Raw genomic sequence first — 13,483 nt, forward strand, 5'->3', positions numbered from 1 at the left:
CTTCAGCAACGCATTTTGTCTGTTTTTTTCTGATTAGCATTTGGTTTTAAAGTGATTTTTAATTCTTTTTTTGTCATCTACATTGTTTTACTTCCTGGGCTTACTCCTTTCCTGAATTACCTTTAATATTTCTTTTGTCATCCAAGGCTATCTGAGCTCCACTTTACTTTTTCCTAAGACCTCCTTAGTTGCTTCAGTTATCCCCATCTTAGTATTATTCCACCGCATTGGCTCATCATTTCACTTAGGTATTTCGTAGGTTCTTTCTTGAAAACCCGTCTATATATGTATTTTATTTTGAATTAATAACAAGAATACAGTTCAAAGTAGGAGGCATTTACTGCTATTTTGCATATAAATTGGAATATAATTTTCCGTTATTCCTTTCAATATGTTCCTCTCGTAATGTCTTTCATTTTCCTTAGCAAAACTAGAGGGCTAGCGCGGCGGCAGCCCATTGTTGTAACATAACAATATACTTATACAGTATAACAATAATAGTACACTAACAAATAGTAAACTAACTTATCAGAGATAACATATCGACGATATTTACACTGGTGCTGTAGTTAGTTATTAATGTTGACATGACAGGAAATCAGTAACTATGAATGGGCATTTGGTCTGAAAATATAGATAAATGTGTGTAAGGCAACTGACATTTTAAGCATTGTTTTAAACTATTTGATAATTTTCTTACTTTGACTATGAGCTATATTATGTCACTATTTTAATCATTCTATACTGAAGATTTAAGGAAGAAAGGTAGACACACAATATGTGAAATGCACACAATAAGCAAATCAAAACAACAGAATAGAGGAAATAAGTGGTATGCAGTATGGTATTGTAAACACAAAGACATAATAATGTTGAAATTTGGCTTATAGTAAGGATTTGATGCACATTTTTCAGATGCAGCATGGAAATGCATACGGAGATAATTGGCTACCGATTACACAGAGACAGAAACCAAAGTTACATGAATTATAAGACGCGAAAAAACTGACGATAAGGCATCTTACATTTCTTATGTGTGTGTGATCCAACATTAAAGTAGGAGAATAAAATTTTTCCGGTACCGGGAATCGAACCCGAGCCTCCTGGGTGAGAGCCAGGTATCCTAGCCACTAGACCATACCGGATTGATGTGTTCCTCAATCCTTCAGTAGAGTTAGACTCATCTCTTGCCGATGAGATACATCAGAGGTTTGGTAACTTTCGTCGAGAAGTGAGGGTGTGATGAATAAATACGAACTTCGTCTGGAAGTGCTCCATCATTCTAGACCCCATGGAAGATTTGTCGCTGAGAGGAATTCCTGTTGGAGGGTCGCCAACTGTGAGTCTTACGTAAGTGTCTGGCACACATGCGCCCTTACTGTCTTAGGGAGAGCTTCAGTAATGCTTACGTCCTTCCGGTTGAGTGCGACAAATGATATGTTGCATGTGTACCTCTTTCACGTTCTTTTGAATCCTCATTAACTGTTGTTGCACATATTCTCACAGGTTGTGTAATCCTCTTTATTCTGCCTTCAGACCACTTTAAACCTATTCTCTCACCCTTCTTGATTAGAATAATATTTTTTAGAAAATGGCGCTCTTTTGCTCTTTTGGTTCTTTATGTTTCCTTATTTAATTCTAAATGGACGTTCCTGCAAGCCTTTCCTGCGGTTCATTGTTTTGACACAGACTCTTTTTAAGCGATTGCTATCTTGATCGTGTAAATCCTCAAAGACAGATAAGCCTGCTCACTTTATTTTTTGCGTTAATTTGCCGGTAATTTCCATATTTCAACTATAATTCGTAACTTTTTGACTACTGTGCTCTTCTGTGCTTTTACTTTCTACTACAGATTAATTTAAACTTCATCAGTAAGCAGTCTCTTGGTTAGAAGTATTTTTGTTCATCCAGTGTGTGGCAATCTCTAAATGATTATGGTTTTAGATATATGCTTTTAAAAAATTAGTATCATTTTTATCCTTAGCATACTGTTCCACGAAGAGTAGATTTTTTTTCAGTCCATTTACTTGAAGTACCTGCCCCCGATAGCTGAATGGCGCCGGCACGGTAGCTCAGCGTGTTCGGTCAGGGGGCCGATTGTCCTCTGTAATAATAAAAAAAAAACTGAGTAAAGGAATCAACGATCAACTTGGACGGACGCCATGTGACGCCCGCACAGACCAAATGCAAAGAACTATACTGAACAAAATGAAAAATAATTTTAAAAAATGGTCAGCAAGACGGATTGTCAATCATCTGGGCCCTGGTTCGATTGCCGGCTGGGTCGGAGGATTTTCTCCGCCAGGGGACTGCGTGTTGTGCTGTCCTCATCATCATCCTATCATCATCATCATCGCCTGCAGGTCAACGAAGTGGCGTCACATTGAAAGAACGGCACGCGGCGAACGGTCTGCCCGACGGGGAGTCCTGGCCGTACGGTTAAACAAATAAACTTGGAAGTACCTTACCTACGTACTGCACAGTTCTCACATTCTCATTACCTACAATATAGACTACTAAACACAATGTGTGTTTCTGGAATTATCGCTTTGGTTCTCAGAGCTAGACTAGTATTTCACCGCAACGGTTTCTTTTAACTGTCGATTTTCTCGACAACGGCTGAGAAGTGCATCTTGGTGCTTTGCCACATTACGCCTCTGGCCATGAGCTTTTATTATGCGCAGTATGAATCGAATCTGAATTTCACAATTGGCGGCCTCCCCTTGTCAGTCTCGGTCTCCCTCGGCCGCACTCGTGGCTCTTCGCATGACCGCCTGTCTCAGTTCCACTTCCGACTGCTCCTAGTTAGTTCAGTATGCAGTTGTTCGTTTCGTTCACTGCGCTCGCCAATTTTACATGTGTTCCAAACTGTTCTTGCACTTGGCTCTGGCTATTCAGCGTCCACGGCCAGTAATCAAAAAGTATTTCATAGTCACGTAAATTACATAAAAATTACGTTGTATGTAATAGGTACGTCTTTTCAGGTAACAAAAGGGCATATCAACTCACAACATTATATCGATGAACAGCAGAAGACATACTTATAACAAGGCAAGGTTTTTTTGTTATTCATACATTTTTTGGTTTCATCGACTTGATCTAGCAACTAACTTCCAATAATTTGCTCAATTTTTAGTGTAAGAAAATTTATATAAAATAATTTTCGTGTATCTTTCATATACAAAACATTACATTTAGGAAGGCTCTAATTATTTTTAAGTTTGGTTGTTTCCAAATTGCATTACCTGCTGGTTTGGTTTCTTTGAAAAAAAAGGAAAAAGTGGGTTGTGGGTCATTTTGGCTCAGTAGGAAAAGCGGTGCCTCTCCATTTGAAAAGACAGATTGCAATATAATCGTATTTACTTATTATCTCAAAAACATTTGTTCAGAAGGAGCTTTCAAACCGAAAACTTTATTACTGCGAACTTAATTATTATTATTATTGCTCCATTAACTTTAATAATCCAACATAAAAACCTAATTTTTACTAAGCGCGTGACGCAAGTATGATGAGAAAACCACATTTTATTTTATACTTCCATAAAGTCTACTTCGCCTAGGAACTCAGAGACAACGTAGCATAGCTACATAGTGGAAGTCGAAACGAAGAATTTTATACAAGACACTTGTGGTCTATTAAGTTGGGAAACAGCCACCAACAGGTTTACAACACTACATGTGCTGTAGCCCATGCGCGTCGCGTGAGATTTTCATGTTCTCCAGCTCTCCACACATCGTCATCGATTGTTTCGCCATTGTTGCTTGCATTAGCTTGTTATTTCTTCACTGCCTAATTATTACATGTTTGTCTGTTTGTTATATCTGCTCGTAACGGGCAACACATCGTCCGTAATTGGCGAGCAGTCTGTACTCGGGGCCGGTTTTCCGTGCGCCACCCTATGTTATTTCCCTGCGATCAGCCACACAAGGCTACGGTTGGCTAAACGAGAGGTTCTGCAGACTCACAGAAATTACTTTTAAAAGTGTGCAAGAATTCTGTGATGAATAAAAACTCTATACTACAGGGGAGAGGCAAGTGCCCCGTCTTGGTGCCCTCCATCCTTCAGTCACCTACACTACTAGTTTTCAGTTCTTCATAAGAACCATATACCAAGCACAAATGAACGGTGAACGAGTAAAAATGAACGGTTCCCAAAAAAGAACGATCAGCAGTGAACTAGTTCCCAAGTATGAACGAGTTTGCCCATCTCTAGTGGCTACCCTAGCTCACCTCCTTCCTCGATCCAAATTCTCATCCATGCCTCAATCCACTTGCTATTCCCCTCTAAAATCAAACACCAATGCAGATGCTCTCCACCTGTATTGGAATAGCACCTCAGCATCAAACAAAGTGGCGGACCTTACCTGAAGTCCAGCCTTAGGCGCTTCACTCCAATTAAACTATATTGTTTCAGAGACCTTTTCAAGTCTCACACATCCATGATGTATATATCCAGGCTGAAGTGACGAATGAAAATTATTATGTCGAGTAGAGAAAAAGAGGAAAATACAACCACCACAATATTATGTCATGCAGCCTTCCACGTTGTTCTTGCATTTCAAAAGTAATGTTACTGTTCCCGCTAAACCACATAGGTTCTTTAATGCTCTTATTTCATCACTTTAGCGCTAGATGGCAGGACCTAACGAGGTAATGCGATACAGTGCTCAGAAGAATTAGGGGAACATGACTTTGGACGTTTGCCATATTCCGTTGAGTAATAATTGAAGACTGGGCTTGTTACCAAATTATACATTTCTCTTTCACAAATAAAGTACACAACAAAGCATCATTACATCCTTAATCATTTACAGAAAAGAACTGAAATGTCCGACAGGTTTCGGGAACAAAGCGGAAACAATCATTCGTCCTTTCACCCTGGGTGCTTTATACTGGAGTCTGAGAGCTTCAATGATGTGTACGAGGTGGAATCCAAAATTTTCGGGACTGGCGCTGCCATCTGGAAAAGTAGGAGTAGTAGATCTTTGCACCGAGTCAGTGTGCGTTGTGGCATTCAGCTGGAAGGACGTGCTGCGTTCAAAAATGGTTCAAATGGCTCTGAGCACTATGGGACTTAACATCTGAGGTCGTCAGTCCCCTAGAACTTCGAACTACTTAAACCTAACTAACCTAAGGACATCACACAACACCCAGTCATCACGAGGCAGAACGTGCTGCGTGTCCACTGTGATTTCAGTAATACTCTGTGTTTGGTGTGTGGCGATTTTACGATGGATCCGCGAACAGAACAGCGCGTGTGTATCAAATTCTGAGCGAATCTCGGGAAAAGTGCGACGGTGACCCTTGCAATGATTCAACAAGTGTTGGGGGGACAGAGCACGAGCCGTACGCGTGTGTTTGAGTGACATGCTCGGTCCAGGGCCGGCCGTACAGACGTCGAAGATGATGCTCACACAGGAAGGCCCGTTAGTCGCACAACGCCAGACATTGTTGCCAGACTTCAACAGTTGGTTCGTGCAGGTCGACGTTGAACCATTCGAGACCTTGCAGATGAAGTGGGTATTGGTTCTGGGACATGTCAACGAGTGTTGGCTGACGAATTGGGCACGCATCGCGTCGCCGCATAATTTGTGCCGAGGATCTTCACTGCCGATCAGAAGGCACAGCGTGTTGAAGTGTGCACGGACCTTCGTCAGACCGCATCTGATGATCCAACATTCTCGTCACGGGTTACCACAGGCGACGAGAGCTTGATTTACGGGTGTTACCCAGAGACAAAGCAACAATTGTCCAAGTGGAAGGACCCGGCTCCCGGGCTCTCCGAGACCCAAAAAAACGAGACAGGTGGAGAGTAAAGTGAAGAGCACGATCGTCGTTTTCTTTGATACCAAGGGAGTTGTGCACAATGAATTCGTCCCACCTAACCAAACAGTGAATTCCACTTAATACTGTGACGTTTTGGGACGGCTCCACGAAAACGTGCGGCGACGACGGCCCAAACTTTCGCGTCAACAGAAGTGGCTGCTGCATCACGACAACACGCCCTGTCACATGCCCTTGCTCACTGGGACCTTTTTGGCAAAAAACAACATGACGGATGTACCCCACCCACTGTACTCGCCAGATTTGGCACCTTGAGACTTCGCGCTATTCCCAAAAATGAAACTCGAGTCGAAAAGCCGTCGGTTCGACACTCTAGAGAGAATTCTAGAAGCATCACTGGCAGTTATAAACACCCTCAAAGAACAGGGCTTCCAGGAAACGTTTGACCAGTGGCAGAAGCGCTGGCACCAGTGTGTACTTGCGCATGGGGGCTACTTTGAGGGTGGTGGTAACCATTAGTGCAAAGGTAAGGTTTTCAACACATGGCAGCACCAGTCCCAAAAATTTTGGATAGCACCTCGCATACCCTCTACGAGCGTTTATCACTGCCTGACACCTACGTGGCACATTCCACGTGAGTCTATAGAGGGCCTCCTTGTGGTATCCGTTCCCATTCTTCAGTGACAACCCTCCAGAGTTGTTAGAAAGACCGTGGTGGTACAGGACTACGAACACGTCTGTCAAGTATGTCCCATATATGCACGGAGGGGTTTAGGTCGGGACTCACCGTCGGCCATTCCATTACTTCGACGAGACAGCTTTGCAGAGATACCCCTTCTGACGTCCGCCACGTGGGCCCTGACATTAAAAGGGATTCAGGGCCGCCACCCTGTGCAGCAGCCACCACGTGATCCAGCAGGACCGTACTGCCTGGCGGTTAGGCGATCGTGGACAACGACGTGATCTGTGTGGCTGTCAACACTGAAGCCTCCCCACAATATCACAGAACCTTCGAAACCTGTGTATTTCGTGGAGAGCATTTGGCAGGTACAGCTCACTACTGGTCTCCGGACGCGAACACGGCCATCCAGACGATATCTGGACTGGTCTGTGAATAACGCGTTTCGCCATTGACGAAATTGCCCGTTGGCACGGGAACGGCAGAATTGAAGGCGAACTGGAAGATGTTGTCATGTCAAGCGGCGTACTCGGATAGCGTGTGTGGGTTGTAAGGTGCTTTCTGGTGACCTGTTCCTGACAGTGTGATCGGACACAGCGGGTCCGGCGGCCATTCTGAGGCTGCCTTACAGTCCTGTGGCGCTATCCGTACAACGCAGCAACTTGTCCAACTCGCCCCCGTAGCGTGTCCACAACCTGTGGGTGACACATACAGAGGCGCTGGCATCTGCAGCAGTGCGACCGAAATGCCATCCTTTTTGGGCCAAACAAACCGCCCTTGCAACTAGTATTGTATTAAGAAGTCGCATTGGTTGAATACAAAGTCCACAAATGACAACTGCCGTCTGTGTACCTCTTCAGAAATCGCTGGGACATCGGTACCCATTTCCCTCTGACGGGTCACCTGACACTATAATGGATACCACAGCCGATATATGGCAATGATTTTCATTGTTCCCCACATTGAAAGTGAATACCTCAAGCCGTACAATAAGACCACAGGTGCCACTCCTATCAAAACAGATTTAACATACCGAACGCTCGTACATGTATTTGCCTAATCGTTTTGTAGCCAAGATAGATACGAAGCCCACACCTACTACAGTAGTACAAGTTTATATGCCAACTATCTCTGCAGATGATGAAGAAATTGAAGAAATGTATGATGAAATAAAAGAAATTATTCAGATTGTGAAGGGAGACGAAAAGTTAATAGTCATGGGTGACTGGAATTCGAGTGTAGGAAAAGGGAGAGAAGGAAACATAGTAGGTGAATATGGATTGGGGCTAAGAAATGAAAGAGGAAGCCGCCTGGTAGAATTTTGCACAGACACAACATAATCACAGGTAACACTTGGTTTAAGAATCATGAAAGAAGGTTGTATACATGGAAGAACCCTGGAGATACTAAAAGGTATCAGATAGATTATATAATGGTAAGACAGAGATTTAGGAACCAGGTTTTAAATTGTAAGACATTTCCAGGGGCAGATGTGGACTCTGACCACAATCTATTGGTTATGACCTGTAGATTAAAACTGAAGAAACTGCAAAAAGGTGGGAATTTAAGGAGGCGGGACCTGGATTAACTAAAAGAACCAAAGGTTGTACAGAGATTCAGAGAGAGTATAAGGGAGCAATTGACAGGAATGGGGGAAAGAACTACAGTAGAAGAAGAATGGGTAGCTTTGAGGGATGAAGTAGTGAAGGCAGAAGAGGATCAAGTAGGTAAAAAGACGAGGGCTAGTAGAAATTCTTGGGTAACAGAAGAAATATTGAATTTAATTGATGAAAGGAGAAAATATAAAAATGCAATAAGTGAAACAGGCAAAAAGGAATACAAACGTCTCAAAAATGAGATCGACAGGAAGTGCAAAATGGCTAAGCAGGGATGGCTAGAGGACAAATGTAAGGATGTAGAGGCCTATCTCACTAGGGGTAAGATAGATACCGCCTACAGGAAAATTAAAGAGACCTTTGGAGATAAGAGAACGACTTGTATGAATATCAAGAGCTCAGATGGAAACCCAGTTCTAAGCAAAGAAGGGAAAGCAGAAAGGTGGAAAGGAGTATATAGAGGGTCTATCCAAGGGCGATGTACTTGAGGACAATATTATGGAAATGGAAGAGGATGTAGATGAAGATGAAATGGGAGATATGATACTGCGTGAAGAGTTTGACAGAGCACTGAAAGACCTGATCGGAACAAGGCCCCCGGAGTAGACAATATTCCATTGGAACTACTGACGGCCGTGGGAGAGCCAGTCCTGACAAAACTCTACCATCTGGTGAGCAAGATGTATGAAACAGGCGAAATACCCTCAGACTTCAAGAAGAATATAATAATTCCAATCCCAAAGAAAGCAGGTGTTGACAGATGTGAAAATTACCGAACTATCTGTTTAATAAGTCACAGCTGCAAAATACTAACACGAATTCTTTACAGACGAATGGAAAAACTACTAGAAGCCAACCTCGGGGAAGATCAGTTTGGTTTCCGTAGAAACACTGGAACACGTATGGCAATACTGACCTTACGACTTATCTTAGAAGAAAGATTAAGGAAAGGCAAATCTACGTTTCTAGCATTTGTAGACTTAGAGAAAGCTTTTGACAATGTTGATTGGAATACTCTCTTTCAAATTCTAAAGGTGGCAGGGGTAAAATACAGGGAGCGAAAGGCTATTTACAATTTGTACAGAAACCAGATGGCAGTTATAAGAGTCGAGGGACATGAAAGGGAAGCAGTGGTTGGGAAGGGAGTAAGACAGGGTTGTAGCCTCTCCCCGATGTTGTTCAATCTGTATATTGAGCAAGCAGTAAAGGAAACAAAAGAAAAATTCGGAGTAGGTATTAAAATTCCTGGAGAAGAAATAAAAACTTTGAGGTTCGCCGATGACATTGTAATTCTGTCAGAGACAGCAAAGGACTTGGAAGAGCAGTTGAATGGAATGGACAGTGTCTTGAAAGGAGGATATAAGATGAACATCAACAAAAGAAAAATAAGGATAATGGAATGTAGTCTAATTAAGTCGGGTGATGCTGAGGGAATTAGATTAGGAAATGAGGCACTTAAAGTAGTAAAGGAGTTTTGCTATTTGGGGAGCAAAATAACTGATGATGGTCGAAGTAGAGAGGATATAAAATGTAGGCTGGCAATGGCAAGGAAAGCGTTTCTGAAGAAGAGAAATTTGTTAACATCCAGTATTGGTTTAAGTGTCAGGAAGTCATTTCTGAAAGTATTCGTATGGAGTGTAGTTATGTATGGAAGTGAAACATGGACGATAAATAGTTTGGACAAGAAGAGAATAGAAGCTTTCGAAATGTGGTGCTACAGAAGAATGCTGAAGATTAGATGGGTAGATCACATAACTAATGAGGAAGTATTGAATAGGATTGGGGAGAAGAGAAGTTTGTGGCACAACTTGACCAGAAGAAGGGATCGGTTGGTAGGACATGTTCTGAGGCATCAAGGGATGACCAATTTAGTATTGGAGGGCAGCGTGGAGGGTAAAAATCGTAGAGGGAGACCAAGAGATCAATACACTAAGCAGATTCAGAAGGATGTAGGTTGCAGTAGGTACTGGGAGATGAAAAAGCTTGCACAGGATAGAGTAGCATGGAGAGCTGCATCAAACCAGTCTCAGGACTGAAGACCACAACAACAACAACAACAACAATCGTTTTGAATAGTGTTTATTTTCGAAAGAGTTCGCGTTTGCTTGTCGTTTTGTTACGTGTACTATTGTGTTCTGTCGTTTCTTTACCGTTGTATTTAGCGCTAATATTATTGGTGTTAGCTCATTTATCTTCTTTTTAATCAAAGTAGCATTTTATAAGGATGTAAAACTCCAAAAAAATGTTTGAAGAGGTATTTGCTGTAACCACGGATAATGATGATTTTTCGGGCTTCGGTAGTGATGGTGATTATAAAATGTCGTCAAATGACAAAAGTTCCTGTAAGTCTTGCCTTTTCCTAAATCAGTGTGGAACAAAGCATTTCATTTGAAATTTTAAGCGACTGCTTCTGTTAAGTCGTGCATTATTTCAAACTCAGATCCCCACATCAGATGAAACTGGGCTGTCGACTGTGGACTCAGCATGGAAAATGACCGAGACTGAGTAACACCTCGCAGCATTACCGGACTGAAGTGAATCAGACTGCAAACATTTCGGTATTTACAGGCTCTCATGGTGTGCTGCATAATAAACGACTTTACCAGACTCGTGAATACTTAGATTGTTTTCTCATTTACCAGCAGTGCCCCTATAACCTAGTGTCCCCTCAGTCAGTCCAAAAAGTTTCGAGACTGAAACAACAAAACACAGAGAAAAGTTAAGATGGTGGTTTTAATGCTTCGAGAGTTCTACATAACTTTGCCTCACTTGAGTACAACCCACAGAACTATCATACAACCATGCGAAACTGTCAGAAAAGACCATCTTTGGGATGATGTTCAGCTCACGCTTCACCTTCGCACATTCTTGAGTCCTGGCGAACCGTCGGGACATCCATTGTGCAGTGTGTCGTTTCGTGGTATATTTCGTAGCTTCGTCATTCGTAATGTGTTTTTCCAGAAAAGGCTTGTCCACGTTTTTTATTTCAGTAAAGTCGCGACAGGCATCTGAGCGTCGTTCTTTTAGTCGAGGAGTAAAGGTGTACGGGTGTACGGCACACTTTTCTCTTCTTCAAAACATTCTGGAGAACATCTTCAACACTTGAGTTAGAGATGCTGCTCCGTCGTGATTTGTAACACAGCAACGCTGACACATTACTGCCGGACGGCCACTGCTTAATACTTCCTGCTCTCAGTTGATTGATCGAATGAACATCTGCTATTTACAGTTGTTAGTTCAAGCTAACAGTTTTTGGACCGACGATGCTTTTCCAGAAATATGCTGTGTGTTTCTCGTCCGCGTTTCAACAGGCCAGACAGAGAAACTCGCCTCATTTTCGTCGAACAGCATCCGGAAAAAACCACCCAGGACTTCAGCTAGCGAAGTGGACGAACCTCACGTTTCGCGATGAATGACAAAATACTCGTAGTTCTGAGATTTCATGCAAATGTTTCTGGGTGCACTTCATACTAGTCAGCGTTCGTTACACGCTCCGCCTTATTTTTTTTTTCCAAGCTGACACTGAACTAATATGTTGGTCTATTTGGGGCTGCAGGACGCGAGTTTGGTTTACCAACATTGTTCTGGAGGCGAGAGGTATGTACAAGGAGCTTTTGTCATTTCGCGCCAATGGTGTGTTGGAGCGAAATGCGGGTGGCATCCCTGCACACGCCTGTGTTCAGTGTGTGCCTGCCGAACGTTTCACTGTTGTGTGTGTGTCACTTATTGTTCAGTGCTATATGAATAGAACGTTGTGTCGCATAGTTTCCGAATGATGTCGGAATCAAGAGGAGCAATGCGTCTGCACTAAATTTTGCGTGAAACTCAAGAAGACTTTTGAAGAAACACACGAAATGATGCTGGAAGCCTTCGGTGATGAATGATTAAGCCGTATTGGCGTTTACGATTGGTTCACACGATTTAAAAATGGCCGGACGGAAGTTAAAGATGACGCTCGTTCAGGACGCCCTTCGACGTCTACCGACAACACTCATTTCAGGAACGACAGCGAAATTGTGCGTGAAAACCGAAGACAGACTGTTTGGGGCCGGACGGAGTGGCCGTACGGTTCTAGGCGCTACAGTCTGGAACCGAGCGACCGCTACGGTCGCAGGTTCGAATCCTGCCTCGGGCATGCATGTGTGTGATGTCCTTAGGTTAGATAGGTTTAATTAGTTCTAAGTTCTAGGCGACTGATGACCTCAGAAGTTAAGTCGCATAGTGCTCAGAGCCATTTGAACCATTTGAGGCATTGTTTGGGAGACTGCAGAAGGATACAACATTTCAGTTGGATCACGTCATGAAATGCTGACACAGCATCTTGAAATGCACCGTGTTGCCGCCAAGTTCGTGCCACAGCTCGTGACTCAAGACCAGAAAGACGAGATGTTCCTTAAGAGCATCATAACTGGTGATGAGACGTGGTTCTACTGTTATGATGTTGAGACCAAGGTTCAATCTTCACAATGGATCGGGATAGGTTCTACAAGACCAAAAGAAGATCGCCGGGTCAGGTCAAATGTCAAAGCCATGCTGATAGCTTTCTTTGACTTTGATGGGTTAGTTCATAATGAATTCGTGCTAGAGGGACGAACAATTAGTCTGTGGTGCTGTCGGGACACCTTCGAGAAAATGTGAAACGGAAACGGACTGAAATGTGGCGAGGTAGTTCATGGCTCTTGCTTCACGACAACGCACCCGCACATTCTTCCCTGTTTGTGCGTGGCCTCGCCCTCCGTACTCTCCACATCTGGACGCTGCGGACTTCTTTTAACTTACAAAGTTGAAAACCATGTTGGAAGGGCAAAAATTTGCAACAGTAGACGAGACAGAAGAAAATTCGCAGACGACACTTCGCGCGATTCAGCAAGAGGCTTGTCAAGTCTGCTTCCGCAAGTGCAAGCGGCGTTGGGAGCGGTGTATCAATTGTAGACGAGAGTATTACTAAGGATACCATGCGCAATAAATAAAAGATAAGAGTAGAAAAAATTTGTGGGCAAAGTTTCGGATTTTTTTGACCAGACCTCGTATACCTCCCCGCTTCTCCCTAGATGCGCCAATGCAAATCCTTTCCTTTTTACGTGCAGTCAAACTTGAGAAATATGGATGATCTTTTAATTTATTACTTATTTACTACTAACACATTTTGATGACAGAATTCACATATACCTCTGAATTTATAAGCTAAATTACATCATTATACGACTCATAGTTCAGGAGGTATAACGTCATATAGATACTGCCTACAGGAAAATTAAAGAGACCTTTGGAGAAAAGAGAACCACTTGTATGGATATCAAGAGCACAGATGGAAAAAGTTCTAAGCAAAGAAGGGAAAGCAGAAAGGTGGAAGGAGTATATAGAGGGTCTATGCAAGGGCGATGTACTTGAGGACAATATCAT

The 13,483-nt window shown here is 42.9% G+C and overlaps 1 non-coding gene across 1 annotated transcript; it reads right to left on the reverse strand.

Moving 5' to 3' along the window:
- Positions 1-1,073: 1,073 nt before the first annotated feature.
- Trnae-cuc lies at positions 1,074-1,145 on the reverse strand. Its single transcript has one exon. It is a non-coding gene; the product is annotated as a tRNA-Glu (tRNA).
- Positions 1,146-13,483: the final 12,338 nt, after the last annotated feature.

This window comes from Schistocerca piceifrons, chromosome 9, assembly GCF_021461385.2.
Source record: "Schistocerca piceifrons isolate TAMUIC-IGC-003096 chromosome 9, iqSchPice1.1, whole genome shotgun sequence".
Classification (NCBI taxonomy): domain Eukaryota; kingdom Metazoa; phylum Arthropoda; class Insecta; order Orthoptera; family Acrididae; genus Schistocerca; species Schistocerca piceifrons.